Source organism: Gossypium arboreum, chromosome 2 (genome assembly GCF_025698485.1).
Source record: "Gossypium arboreum isolate Shixiya-1 chromosome 2, ASM2569848v2, whole genome shotgun sequence".
Lineage (NCBI taxonomy): Eukaryota > Viridiplantae > Streptophyta > Magnoliopsida > Malvales > Malvaceae > Gossypium > Gossypium arboreum.
In genome coordinates this window covers 106,483,299-106,498,605 of record NC_069071.1, presented here as the reverse complement: position 1 = coordinate 106,498,605, position 15,307 = coordinate 106,483,299, and the positions used below count along the sequence as shown (strand labels likewise).

General features: G+C 36.6%; 1 non-coding gene across 1 annotated transcript; it reads left to right on the top strand.

Annotated features, from left to right (window-relative positions):
* Positions 1 to 12,861: 12,861 nt before the first annotated feature.
* Positions 12,862 to 12,967, top strand: LOC128289760 (small nucleolar RNA R71). The gene has a single exon (XR_008279404.1). It is a non-coding gene; the product is annotated as a small nucleolar RNA R71 (small nucleolar RNA).
* Positions 12,968 to 15,307: the final 2,340 nt, after the last annotated feature.

Below are 15,307 nucleotides of genomic sequence, written 5' to 3'. Positions count from 1 at the left end.
CAAATTGCTAGCTAATCCATGGAAACCATGAAATAGGTAAAATTTACCATAAAATAGATTCAGACAGCAGCAGTGACGTGAGTTTGAAAAAATCATTAAAAATAGTAGAGATACAATTAGATGGTGAATAAAATATTTAATTGAAGAATTATGAGTCTATTTTCATATGGATGGAACAAAACAGGTATATGAGTTATATTTTATGAGATGTTTAAATTTTTGTGAAACAGGGCCAGAGCGATTTCTAGATCCCCTATTCTGACTTTGGAAATTCACCATAAATTTTAAAAAGATAATTAGAAGTTATTATTTATATGTACAGATTCCTTATTGAGTCTAGTTTTATTAGAAACAAACGGAATAGTCATTGAAGCTCTGTACAGGGAGATATCTGATTCGTAATACACAGAGGTCAGAGTAGTCGAACCCTAAAATAGGGGAGACTTTAACTAATAAAATGTACTAATTGGCCTGACCAAAAATTCTAGAAAAAAATTAGTAGATAGATATATGAGTCTAGTTTCAGTAAAAATTTATGGAATTGGATTTCGAGTTTCGAAACTCGAGATATGATTTTTAAAGCGACTGTGATGCAGTTAGCTAGCTTGTCTGGAAATTTTAAAATGAATTGTATGAGCTGTTTAATTAATGAATTAAGTCCGTTAACACCTCGTGTTCGAATCTGGAAATGGTCTTGGGTACGGGGCGTTACATTTAGTGGTATCAGAGCTGGTTTAGTCGGTTCTCGGACTAACCTAGCATGTGTAAAAGTTTAGCTATACATGCCAGCGATGCGTGATAGTGTGATGTCTTCCGACGCGTATGAGTACCTTAGTCTTATTTAGGCAGGTACTCTCCAACCGAAGCTGCGCCGACCATGTTCAATGTTATGTGAAGATATTTGAGTAAAATTATGATTATGATAAGTCTCGGTTCAGAAAAGTATGAATAAAAGTTTATGATACATATGTGATAAATATTCATATTTGCTTAATGCTCATATGATGTAGTGTATGTGGCTTACTTGATAAGATGAACGGAATAAATAGAAAGTAGTAGAGGTATGAATAAATGTCATAATATTATGATACGAATGAAAATGTCCTTGTCTTGATTGGATGTCGAATGTTGATGAATGCTAATGGTATATAATTTTTATGAGATAAAGGATTATAATGAAATGAACTTATCTATGTTAAATTGTTGGACTGAATTATATGATTGTAATGATATGTACATGATGATGCACGAAATGAAAGTTGTGATTGTGATGCAAATATCTATGTTTGTTTGGCCTTATATAATGTCATGAGCATGAATTAATTTAATTAAATGAATGGATAAGTAAAGCTGTAACATCCTGATTTTCGGGTTTTTCGCGATTCCTGATATTTTAAGTAAATTTCTAAAATTTTGTATGTGATGATGGAATTCATAATTTGGGTATGTAAATGGGCTTATGGAAGGCCCATGAGTTGGCCAAAACCTGGTGGAATTTTTAAATTTTGGACTTAGGAGTTAGGGGTTCTGGCTAGGTGCCCTTATATTAAGTTGTGGGTAAAGTGTATCACAAAAGATCCTCGACAAAGTGGCTAAGTGGCGCCACTAGGGAGCTTTAAAGGTGGCGTGTAAGTGTTGGGGAAGACACAGGATCGATTCCTGTGTTGGCAAATAGGAGTATTTATTTTTGTGCAGGAAGTGTAAGTGTTGGAACCCGAGTGGATTACGTAAGAGAGAGAGTTGGATCAAGTCAAATGCATAAATTAAGGAGGGATAAGGGAGAGATTTTAGGGATGTGATATGGAGATAGAGTTGGCGAATAAGGGAGTTTGGAGAGGGATTTTCGGCAGAGGGTATTAGGTTAGTAATTTCGGCATTAGGGTCTTAGTTGTGCCGATTTTGTTCTTTGTGTGTAGCTTTTCTCTCTTTCTTTTCCAGTAGAATCTACCTCCTTCTACTCAATTTTCTTCTTTTTCTTTCTTTCAAATCATCCCACTATTTCCTTTCATTCACCATTGTTTTCCTTATCTCTATTTTTGCCGAAGTGCATAAAAAGCGAATCAGTGAAGATAGGGGTGCCGATTCTTTGTGACCAGCAACCTTTTCTTCCTTTTCAATAGTTGGCTTTCGGTTCCTTTACCTTTTAGACATCCAGATTCAAGAGGAGAAAGCGTGGTAAGTGTTCAAACTCTAAACAATTCCTAGTGTAGCTTTGGTCAAAAGCAAACTCCAAGTTTAGGGAGATGGCGAATATGGGCATAGACTCTATGGGGTCTTCTTTTAATATTTTGATTTATTTATTGAAGGAGCAGCTAGGTGTAGTGTCGATTTGGAGTAGCTTGGATCATGGGAGTAGCTAGGCCTAGTCATCAATCGCGACAAAGGTAAGGTGCCTAAGGCCATTATGGATAGTGGTAGAATGTGTAAGTGTTAATATTGGAAAGTTCTTGATTTGGTTCAATTATTGCGAGCTGATCTATTTAACAATTGATTATAGGAGAAATCGCATAGGAGATCTCGTCAAAGAATATCGCAAATCGTGTGTAACGAACCCTTTCATAGCTTAAAGCGATAAAATGCGAAAAGCGAAATGCCGAAATTCGGCATTTCGAGGACTCGTGAGCAATTAACGCTCATTAGTTAGTAGATTCGTTGAGATGATGATCAGGAACATTGGAAACGGTAACAACGTGATTTTTGGCATTCTCGGTAAGGTGGGCCTCGAGGGGCTGCAATAGGGCCCAACAGGCTTTTGGGCCCATTTGGGTAAAAATTGGTAGAAAACGGAAATCTGTTAAATTGCATGTTAAGACTGTTAATACCGTTATGTAATATAGGCTAAATGGGCCTAGATGACGAAATTGGCTAAGTAGGGCCCATTAGGGGTTTTAGGCCCAATAACTCGATTTCGCTAAAAATGGGCGAATCACTTGTTTGCACCCATGGATTGTTAGTAATCGTTAATGAACATGGAAACCCTAATTTTGGTAAAATTACGAGATTACCCTTATAATATGAAAATGACCGTTTTGCCCCTAGGTAAAATGACCATTATACCCCTAGGGTTTATGTATGATTTTAATACATGGGATTTTGATAAATATGGTATGTATGATATGCACATGAAATGTATGCTATGCACATGATATGTATGATATGCACATGAGGTAATCATAAATGCATTGGGTTGGGTTTTTATATGGATGGAGGAAGTGAAAAAGGGCTTATGCCCGATTATCAAAAGGGCTTATGCCCGATTATCAAAAGGGCTTATGCCCCGATTATAAAAGGGCTTATGCCCTGATTATTGAAAGGGCTTTGGCCCGATTATTAAAAGAGGCTAGGCCTCGGTTATATGATAAAGCACTATCTTTGCCAAGAGAGAGTTTGGCGGGGTGGGTCGAGTTAATCCCACATGGTGTGTTGGTTGGTACGGGTGGAGAGTAGCGGATGGTGGGTTGAGTAGTCTCCCCAAATGGGTTGCATTCTTTCATTAAAATTATATGTGACATTGAAATGGGCCTAAGGGCCATACTGTTTCTGATAAAGGCTTGCCCGAGAATATGAAATATGAAAAGGCTTGCCCGAGAATATGAAATATGAAAAGGCTTGACCAAATATTATGAAATATGAAATATGAAAAGGGCTACTACCCAGTGCATGATTGAGATTGGATTTGGGCTTAGACCCAACAGTCGTTATTGTTTTGGGCTCTGAAAGGGCTTGTTGCTGCTGAGTTTCCAAACTCACCCCTTTCCTTAACCTTGCGGTGAGCCTTGATGTGGGGACTTGGGCGGAGGGATTCAGAGTGGCCACGGTGATCGTCTTGGGCTTTAAATAAAGTGTTGGTTTCATTTAATTTCCTTTAACTATTATTTATTTTGGGTTGTAATAAGGCCAATTTTAACTTTTCTTTTATTTCTTTTGGGATTATTTTAATTTTAATAACTTTAAAATTGGTTAATAATTATTCAAATGGGCTAGACTTAGGGCGTGTTTTCAAAATGATACTTGTTTTCAAATTATCTCAACACCAAGATTCATCGGTTAATCAAAGACGTCCACTTAAACGAATTTAAACTCGAAATGACAAAGTGTGGCTATGGTTGTGGGCATGTCTAGGATTGGATCCAATTAAAGAGCTTGGTACTTAAGCAGCCTTCATGGCTCACCTCCTCTGCCTCGGATACCTACCTGGTGCTTAGCTTCCATACACTTTGTTAACTCAGCAAAACATATGGCTTTTAAAAACTCTAAAACGAAACTCAGATTTTTAACTCCGATGTGGCACGTCAAATTTGGCCATAACGTTTGGGCCGGGTTTGGGGTGTTACAAAAGCTGTCTAGAAAACATAGAATGTATGCATAAGTATATTGTCTAAATGGGACAATAGGAAAATTGGTGTAAGCCAACATGAATGAATGACATGATTTTGATGGTGTTACTATGATGATGGAAGTTGTGTCATATGTGTATGTATAAGAAAGTCGAGTCAGAGGTCCTACAACCCCTCCCCCTTACCGAAGTGGTACTTATAATGGAATTTCATGAGATTTGTATTGAATAAGTTTCGGTTGAGAACCCAAAGAGTACAGTGATAGAATAATTATAAGTATGATTAGAGATTGAAAATGAGTGATAAGTAAAGTCAAAGCCGATAAAGTATCGGATTGATGTAAAATTATTGGAGTTATGCACTGTCCCAGTTAGAAAAGGAATTCTCCTTGGTAAACCGAATTACTCAGGTGCAAGGTCGAGAAAAGTGTAAATCAAAATTTATTCAAAATTGGCCTTCTTTAGTGAATGGTTTAATATGAAATTTGTGACGAGAACTAGTTGGGGAAATGATAATTGAAATGTGAACTATCCGAGTGTGACGATTATGTGGACAGATTTAGCGATCTCTTTTGAGATGTTCTATGTGTTTACCGTTCTCGAAATATTTCTATGGCTATTGATCTTCGAAGAAATTCTTGTTATATGGGAATGTCTTTTAATCCTGGTGTTGGATGAAAGCATTGGTAGTCTGACTGGTTTATAATTTATATTGCTCTATTTCATCGGGCATTCTATTTCATTTCGTCTGATAAGAATTGATGAGAGAATATGTATGATATTATGATTCTGTTTCTTCTACTTGATGCTTCATCTGATATATATGTATGGGAAGATATATTGATCTTGTTATATTTGATTTCGTGGGATTAAATGATGTTTTCTTCGGACTTTCTTTCTTTGAAGAATTATCGGGTATTCGTATTTTCTCTATGAGTTTGGTTTTCGATTCTCGGCATAGTATCGTATCTTGGGTTTCTTTATCCTGGATCTCTTTATTCTGGATTTCTTTATTCTGGATTTCTCTATCTTGGATTTCTTTATTCGGTTTCCTTGTTATCTTTGTTCCATAATTTGTCAATTATGACTCGTGTTCGAAGTGCGTTCTTCAGCTCGTGATAATCATGTCAAATATGACTCTACTTCTAATTTGATCTTGGTAATGTGGTGATTTTAGTATTGGGGTTTTTTCTAATTTCTGTGTAAGGATTTGACATTAGTAAAGGCATAGGTGATAAAAGCGCGAGTTTCAGTCGGTATGGTAAATTATTTATTTGAAAGATTTCATTTGACAATTATGTCAGGATTATTTTTCCCAAGTCTGATAATAGAATTTCATTTTGTACGTATAAAAGAGTAAATAGTTTGAACGAGAAGTGTATATTTATTAGAAATAGTTGAATATTAGTTTAAGTCACTACGAATGATAAGGTTTCCATCTTGTGAAAGCTGAAAAGTTTATTACATGTTGACAGAGTTCAGATAGATGAGAATATTGGTAACCGAAGCGTCTGAACTAGACTAGTCTACATTGAGAAAAGACTTCCTAACTTTCAGTAATGTACTGTTGTATGAATTGTGATGTGTTTCAAGATAGTGAGGTAATGTGATAGTTTAGAGCATTCGATGTTACATAAAATCAGAGTTGTTAAAGGGGTTAAAGCCGAGCATTGGGATCTATCAAAATTATCCTTGTCAATGCTGATATTGGGATGGAAATGAGAAGGATTATTCTTGAGGCCATATCAAAATTATTTCCATAGCGGAAAGAGGAAAATGTGATGTATCCTATTGTTAAATGTTTGGCAAGATCTATAAATCATATCTGTATTGAATGAAGTCCTACTCATCAGATTCATGGAATTTCAGGTCTCTTTGATTGTTAGATTTCTTGGAATTTCGGTCTCCATTAATCAAGTTAAGATCCGGGTTTTATGTCATGATATCATGGGAAACTGAGAAGGGTTGAAAATTTAAGAACAGTTGAGATTGTAAGCTTTTAGATCATATGAGAAATTGAAGAGATGTATTGGAGGTACAGTCTAAGTGCAAGTTCTTCGGCACCGAATATGAGATTAAAAGTGAAGACCACTTTTCTGGTAAGATTTTGGGGACGAAAATCCACGAAGGGGAGACTTGTAATATCGATTTTGGGCCTAGTCGGAATAGTGGTTTCGTGACCACAAAATCCGAGATAGAAATAATTATTTTATGATTATTTTAAGGTCTATGATATGATTGCATGATTGTGTGAAAATTTTGTGAAGAAATTTTATGCATAAAGTGCTTAAATTGAAATTAGGGACTAAATCGAATAATTTGCAAAATTTGTATTCTAGAAGTTTCTAGTATGAAATTGTTTTGGAATATTAATTAGGAGGTCTTAAATAGAAATTTTACCAATTTATAAGTCTATGGACAAAATTGGACATGGATGGAATTTTGGAAAGTTTAGTAGTAAGGGCATTTTGGTCATTTAGGGTAAAATGAATTAAAATACAAAATTAAAAGCCAATTTTGCTCATCTTCAACCCCATGGCCGAATATAGCAAGGAGAAACCATGGATAGGGTTTTCAAGCTTCCAAGCTCGATTGTAAGTCCGTTCTAGCCTCGTTTTAATGATTTTTACGTTTTGGAGTCTCGGTAGCTCGATTTAGCTTATGCTAGCAATAATTTAACCTAGGGTTTATATTTGGAAAAATACCCATAGGTGAAATTTGTGTCTTTTGGTGTTTTATGATAGAATATGAGGTTTTAAATTATGTTAGACAACTTGTGCTACTCGGTTTTAAGTGAAAACGAGCAAAATGGCTTAATCGGTAAAAATACCTAATAGTCATAAGTACATGTTAGAGTGAGAATTTGATGTTGCCATAGAAGGGAAAAATGATCAGCATGTCATAAAACATAAGAAAATAGGCTAAAGTTTAATTTACGAGCTTTGGGGCAAAAGTGTAAATATGCAAAAGTTTAAGGGCAAAATTGTAATTTTTCCAAAATATGAGTTTGGGTCAATTTGAATAATGTGAGTCCTAATTAGACTATATTTTAAATGATAGAGCAAGGAAAATTGAAATTCGGGCTAAAATGGGAAAAATACCAAGTTGTGGACGAAATGGTAAAAGTAGCCATTTTCGCATACGAGGTAAGTTCATGTGTAAATGTAGTAACATAATTGTCATTTTAAGCAATTTAATGTTGTTTATATGATATGATGCCGATTATTATCATGAAATATTATGCTTTGTGGTTATTGTTGAATAATATGTAATTATGTGAATTACTTGATGAGTATGAACTATCACCGAAGTATCGATTTCGATATTCCGTGGAAGACGGCAAAGATGTGAGATCGAGGAAAAAAGCCCATTTGAACCTTAGGAATAGATTAGGATACAAGTGACATGTCACTGGGATATTTGGGCATCCGAACTCGTTAAGTTGAGTCCGAGTTCACTTATGGATGCGAGCATCCGAACTCGTTGAGTTGAGTTTGAGTTCATGAGATGTAACTAGGCATCCGAGCTCGTTCAGTTGAGTCCGAGTTCACTTATGGATGCGAACTCCCGAGCTCGTTGAGTTGAGTCCGAGTTCGCTTATGGGCAGGTTACATGGTAGCTTGGCTACATATGTGGCACTTATGTGCAAACTTTCCATGTATCCGAATTATATTCCGATGTGTTCAACGGGTAAAATTCTACTGAAATGGAGGAATACTCAAGATGAAAGGGACATATTGGTAAGTGTTGTGAAATGAGTACTTTGAACAGGTATGTACTTAACCCTCGGGTTGAAAAATCGATATAACAACAATATGGTAAGATGATAAATGAAAATGTGATATGAATGTCTTGGTGATGATTATGCAAATGATGTTTTATGTTTGCTTATATGGTTATGTTACTTGCTATTTGCATGGGAACTTACTAAGCATTTATGCTTACTCCCTCCTTTTCATTCCTTGTAGTGTTGACAAGCCAGCTCGGAAATCGGGAACGGTCGGAGGCTCGCTCACACTATCCGTATACCATATTGGCATAATGGCTTGTATATTTTGAGTATGGCATGTATAGCATTATAATCATTTTGTATATATGGTCTTATGATATGGTTATTGAGTGGTATGGAAATGCTTGGTAATGATTAGCCATTGGAATGGCTAATCATGATCATATTTGGTGTTATGTATGTCAAATTGCTAGCTAATCCATGGAAACCATGAAATAGGTAAAATTTACCATAAAATAGATTCAGACAGCAGCAGTGACGTGAGTTTGAAAAAATCATTAAAAATAGTAGAGATACAATTATATGGTGAATGAAATATGGAATTGAAGAATTATGAGTCTATTTTCATATGGATGGAACAAAACAGGTATATGAGTTATATTTTATGAGATGTTTAAATTTTTGTGAAACAGGGCCAGAGCGATTTCTGGATCCCCTGTTCTGACTTTGGAAATTCACCATAAATTTTAAAAAGATAATTAGAAGTCATGCATTATATGTACAGATTCCTTATTGAGTCTAGTTTTATTAGAAACAAACGGCATAGTGATTGAAGCTCTGTACAGGGAGATATCTGATTCGTAATACACAGAGGTCAGAGTAGTCGAACCCTGAAACAGGGGAGACTTTAACTAATAAACTGTACTAATTGGCCAGACCAAAAATTCTAGAAAAAAATTAGTAGATAGATATATGAGTCTAGTTTCAGTAAAAATTTATGGAATTGGATTTCGAGTTTTGAAACTCGAGATATGATTTTTAAAGCGACTGTGATGCAGTTAGCCAGCTTGTTTGGAAATTTTAAAATGAATTGTATGAGCTGTTTAATTAATGAATTAAGTCCGTTAACACCTCGTGTTCGACTCCGGCAATGGTCTCGGGTACGGGGCGTTAGAAAATTAGGGGATTTCAACAATAATGGGTTATGGGTTAATATTGAGGGTAAATCAATTAATGGCTTGTTAGGCTCAAAGGGGTTCACTAAGTGTTAATTATGAAGGTAGACTTTTGTGGAGTGAGTGGGTTAAACCTAAGTGCCTTTATCATCTCGTCATATCAAATCAAATGGTGTGGTCTTAACATGCATAATCAAGCAAGTTCTAGAATAACAAGTCAATACTGACACACTCATAATAAAAGTGAGCATAAAAGAAATAACATAAGCTCTATAGGCTCAAGATCTCACAAAAATTATGGCTTTTGATGTTTAAACTAGTGAATTTCAATTCAAGATAATACCTAAACTTAGGAAGTAACCTAAAAGTTTTTAATTCTTTAAAAATCAACTTATCATGCTTGATTCCCTAATGTCTTAAAGTTTAAACAATCAATGCATAAATGTCTATGTTTTAATTCAAGACATATCAATAAAAATCATAAATTAATTAAAATTCATTCTAATAGTGATATGAGAAGATCACATAAGAACAAGACCAAATTCAAGGATTTCTGATAATGATATAAAGGACCCCCCCACACTTAAGATGTACATTGCCCTCAATGTACAAAGATAGATTTATTAAAAAATAGAGATATAAGATTATAAGATAGAGAGAGAAGTGAAACTTCTTGAATGATGAATGAACTCCTTGAATTGGAGTTATGGAGAATAATCAGCCAAGGCAATGATAAGATTGGAGGAGGATACTCCGGTGGTGGTAGAGGTTCATTAGCCCCTAAGTCCTACGCCAAAAGAATATTATATCTGGTAGTAGCTATGGTCGTGGTCGAGTAGGACATGGCAGTCGTGGAGAACCTTTTCCAGTGGAGTTTTTAGTTCCTAAGTGATGATGAGCTTTGGAGCTCTTTATAACTGTGATAGAATCAGGAACTTATTAGGAAATATAAAGAAGCATAATTACTCGTAAAGAAATAGCAGAATAAAAATTATAAAATCACAAGGTAAATTAGTATTAAAAAGAAATAAAAAGTAATTTCAAAATATAAAGATAAAAATAAAATAAATAATAGGTGTTTATAAAGAGATTGGGGCACACGGCAGTGGGGCACGCCCTTATGCCATCATTTCAGCCCGTGCATTTCGTGGTTTTCAAAATTGGGTGCATTAGTGTACACGGCCATGTTGCACGGCCGTGTTAATCTTTGTTTCGCTTCTTGCACGCCTATGTATACAGGCGCACGCCCGTGTATACAGGCACACGCCCGTGTTATTTTGACAGGCTCGACCACTGTCGGTGGGCACGGTCGTATTGCACGCTCGTGTTAATTTGGCAAGATTGCCCACGGCCACGTCGCACGGCCGTGGCAACTTATCGGATCCCGTGTTGGGGAAATGTTTTTGCCCTATTTTTACACGACCGTATCGCACGGTCGTGTTGCATCCTGTGGTATGTGCACGACCTACAGCACATCCGTGTGCCTGGCCGTGTGTTTCTGGAAATCCTGTGTTCAGTGACTCAGTTAGTGAATTAAATGTTAAAGACTAAAATTTAAGGAAGTTAACACCGTTAGTGCTTTGGTTGCCTCCCAAGAAGTGCTTATTTATAGTCTAAGCTCGACTTGCCTTTCTGGTATATGGTCATGGTGGTGCGAGGAGTTTACACTCCTCATCCCTGCTATCAATTTTATCAACATAAGGTTTAAGACGAGTACTGTTTACCTTAAAAGTGCTGAATTTGGGATGAATTACCTCGACTGTACCATATGGGAAAATACTGAGTACCGTAAGAGGGATTGCTCCGTTAGGTTCAGAAGTGGCAATACGAGGGTCTGCTGTATCTAGTAGTACTTTGTCTCCAACCTTAAGTTGATTTGGTCGATATTGAGCTCGTCATAGCATGGTTTTGGTTTATCGTGTGTCCTCGATTTATGTGTCCGCCATTCATCTGGTTCTTCGATTTGTAGCTTACGTTCTTCAAAGATAGGTCCTTTGTTGTTGCTTGAACATAGCTCGTGTAGGTTCTTCGAACTTATTTTCTGCAAAGTAGGTTGCACCACATTGTCAGTTGTAGTAGAATGATTTATAAAACCACCTTCAATTTTCGATGTGTTACTCGAATTACGAGCTTGAAGGGTGATTGTTTCATCTCCCACACGAAGTGTGAGTTCACCTGTGCCAACATCAATTATTGTTCTAGCATTTGCTAAAAAGGGCCTCCCTAAAATTAAAGGAACGTTACTATCCTCTTCTATGTCTAGAACAACGAAATCAACTGGGAATATAAATTTGTCAATTTTAACAAGTACATCTTCAATAATCCCCCTAGGAAATCTGATTGTTTTATCGGCTAATTGAATACTCATCCTAGTTTGTTTGGGTTTCCCAAGACCTAGTTGCTTGAACATTTTGTAAGGCATGACATTGATACTATTCCCTAAATCAGCCAAAGCATTATTAACATCTAGGCTACCAATTAAACAAGGAATCGTAAAACTCCCTGGATCTTTTAATTTGTTGGCCAGCTTATTTCGTAGTATGGCTGAGCAAACCGCATTTAGCTCCACATGTGACGCCTCATCCAACTTCCGCTTATTTGTTAAAAGCTCCTTTAAGAATTTGACTTCGTTTGGCATCTGCGAAAGAGCTTCAATAAACGATAAGTTAATATGTAACTTCTTTAATAATTTAAGGAATTTACCCAATTATTCTTCTGTGCAGTCTTTCCTTAACGCGTTTGGGTATTGCACACGAGGTTTGTATTCTTTACTTACCAGTTTCTGGTCATTGTGGTCCACCTCACCTTTATCTTTACTTACCACAGTTTCTTGCCTCAGTTCTGGTTCAGGTGCAACTAACCATTCCTCATCTTGAATGGTAATTGAATTGATTTGCTCCCTTGGGTTAGATTCAGTGTTACTCAGCAGACTACCTTATGGTCGTTCAGATATCAATTTAGTGAGCTGACCTATCTGAGTTTCGAGCCCTTGGATCAACTCTTGTTGATTTTTAAGTGCTGTCTTGGTATTCTGAAAATGAGTTTTTGAAACCGAGATGAATTTTGTTAACATCTCTTCAAGGTTAAATTTTTTCTCCTGTTGGTAGGGTGGTTGTTGGAAGCTTGGAGGTGGTGGTGGTCTCTGATTTCCTTGGCCTCCCCATGAAAAATTTGGGTGGCTCCTCCAACCTGCATTGTAAGTGTTACTATAAGGATTATTTTGAGATCGAGGATTATTACCTATGTAATTTAACTGCTCGTTCTCCATGTTGTATCCATAGGGTGGGTATTCTGAATTGTTTGATCCACCTCCACTTGCTTCACACTGCATTACTGGGTGAACCTATGAATAACCAAGAAAATCGTCAATTTTTCTGTTCAAAAGTTCGACCTGATTAGAGAGCATGGTGACTGAATTGACGTTAAAAACACCAGCTATTTTTGTTGATTTTGTCCCTATGACTTGCCACTGATAATTATTCAGTGACATCTCTTCTATAAATTCATAAGCATCCTCAGGTGTTTTATTATTGATAGTTCCACCAGCGGCTGCGTCAATCATCTGTCGAGTCGAAGGATTCAGGCCATTATGAAACGTTTGAACCTATAGCCAGAGTGGTAACCCATGGTGAGGGTATCTTCACAAAAAGTCCTTGTATCTCTCCAATGCATCATAGAGTGTTTCTAAATCCATCTGTACAAAAGAGGAGATATCATTATGTAATTTAGCTATTTTAGCTGGCAGAAAATATTTTAATAAAAACTTTTCAGTCATTTGTTCCCAAGTAGTGATTGACCCTCGTGGTAACTAGTTTAACCACTGTTTAGCTTTGTTCCTAGGCGAATGGCATCATCAGAAATGCCATTGATTTTAAAAGTGTCGCAAAACTCTAAGAAATTTTCCAAGTGAGCGTTGGGATCCTTATCCTGCAAACCATCAAACTGAACAAACTGTTGGATCATTTGAATGGTGTTAGGTTTTAATTCAAAATTATTTGCAGCAACAGCAGGCCTAACTATGCTCGATTCAGTTCCTGTTAAAGAAGGTTTAGCATAATCATACATAGTACGTGGAGCAGGATTTTGATTAGCAGCAATTGCAGAAGGTAGCGGATTTTCTTGGTTTTCAGCCATCTCCTCGGTTGTGGTTGAAATATCGTCCTCTTGTTCTCCCTCTGTGTATCTTAAGCTTTGCCTTATTTCTCTTCGGTTTCTACGAACTGTGCGATCGATCTCACTATCAAACAGTAATGGTCCCGACGGGTTTCTTCTAGTCATACACTATAAAAACCTGCCAGGAACGAATAAAAGAAAAATTAGAAAAGAAAATAAAAATTTAAATTGCAAATAAAGTAAAATGGCTAAAGTAATAAAAATTGAGTGTTCCTAATATCATAGTTCCCCGGTAACGGTGCCAAAAACTTGATACGTGATATTTGTGACAAGTTTTAAAAATTTATAATTAATCGTTCTTGGAACTAACTATTATCACGATGAAGGCAAGTGTACCTATCGAACAGTAGTATAACTTTAGCAAGACCGGATTGTCGAACCCAAAGGAACCAAGAGTACTTCTAACACCCCTCACCCATATCCAACACTGGGACAGGGCTCGAGGCATTACCAGACTTAAACATTCATAAACATACAAAACCGGTTCACCAAATTTTGCCCAAAATTAAAACTTCTAGAACATATACGTATCGTCCCTTATACAGGCCATTGAAACCTATAACCTACATTAAGGCGGTTCGGGACAAAACCGAAAACATTTGGCAAACTTTGAGCAACTTAATAAATTTCTAGCTTTGGAATGCCACACGCCCGTGTAGGTGGGCCGTGTGGACTCCCACGCCCGTGTGGCTTGGGGCACACCCATGCCCTTAGCCTGTGGGTACCACTGACTTTTAAACACGGCCATGGCACATGCCCATGCTGCCTGTCCGTGTTCAATACTGACTTTGGGACACGGCTATGGCACACGCCCGTGTGACCTACCCGTGTCCTGTACTAACTTAAAATTTTAAGTGCAGGGGACACACGGCCATAACACACACCCATGGGAAGGAACCGTGTGTCACACATGGCCTAGACACACGCCCGTGTATCCAACCATGTGGACCCTAATAGGCTATTTTCCAAGCCTTAAGTCACCCCTTTCTACTCTTTATACCATTATACTATGTTTACTAACTTATAAATTAAACATCCATGTTCAGGGCATTAACAACTTATTACCATATCACACATTTATTCCATGGCCATGACCACCTTGAATGGTCTTAAGGCATTCACCATGTATATATGCCATATACTTCTTATACATAGTGAACAAGCATAATTACAAATCCCCATCACAAGACATTTACACATATCATGGATTAATAGGCTTATAGGCCAAAATCATTATAAGTCACATCTCATGGCTACATACAACAAATCATTATAAGCCAATACATTTGGCTAATCACAACAACATCGATCATAGAAAAACTAAGTCTCTATACATGCCACTCACTTGAACATGTTTAACATATACATGTCAATACTCCAAGGGTAAAGGCTCGATAGGGTGATGCTGCCTCCGACGATCTCCAACCTCGAGCTGACCTGTCAAAACTAAAACTATGGAAAGGAGGAGTAAGATTTATGCTTAGTAAGTCCATATGAAAATAATAAGCATTATAATAACATGTTTTCTTAGGTAAAATAACTATAATTATGCTTTTATTCATATTCTGGTCAAGCTGTCTACTCGAGTCATAGTCGATAAATGATTCATAACTTAAGCTACAGAACTCCAAATTAATATCCGTTAATTTTCCCAAAAACTAGACTCATATATCTTCTTATCATAAAATTTTTAGAATTTTTGGTCCAGCAAATAAGTACAGTTTATTATTCAAAGTCTCCCCTGTTTCACTATTTGACAGCTTCGACCTTTCTTCACTAAAATTTATTTATTGCATAGTACGAGACTCGGGTAATGTTCCCGTTTCTTTATCCTGAAAGAAGACTCATTAAGAATTTCATTCATATGAATTTTAGCTCATAATTATTTTTTTC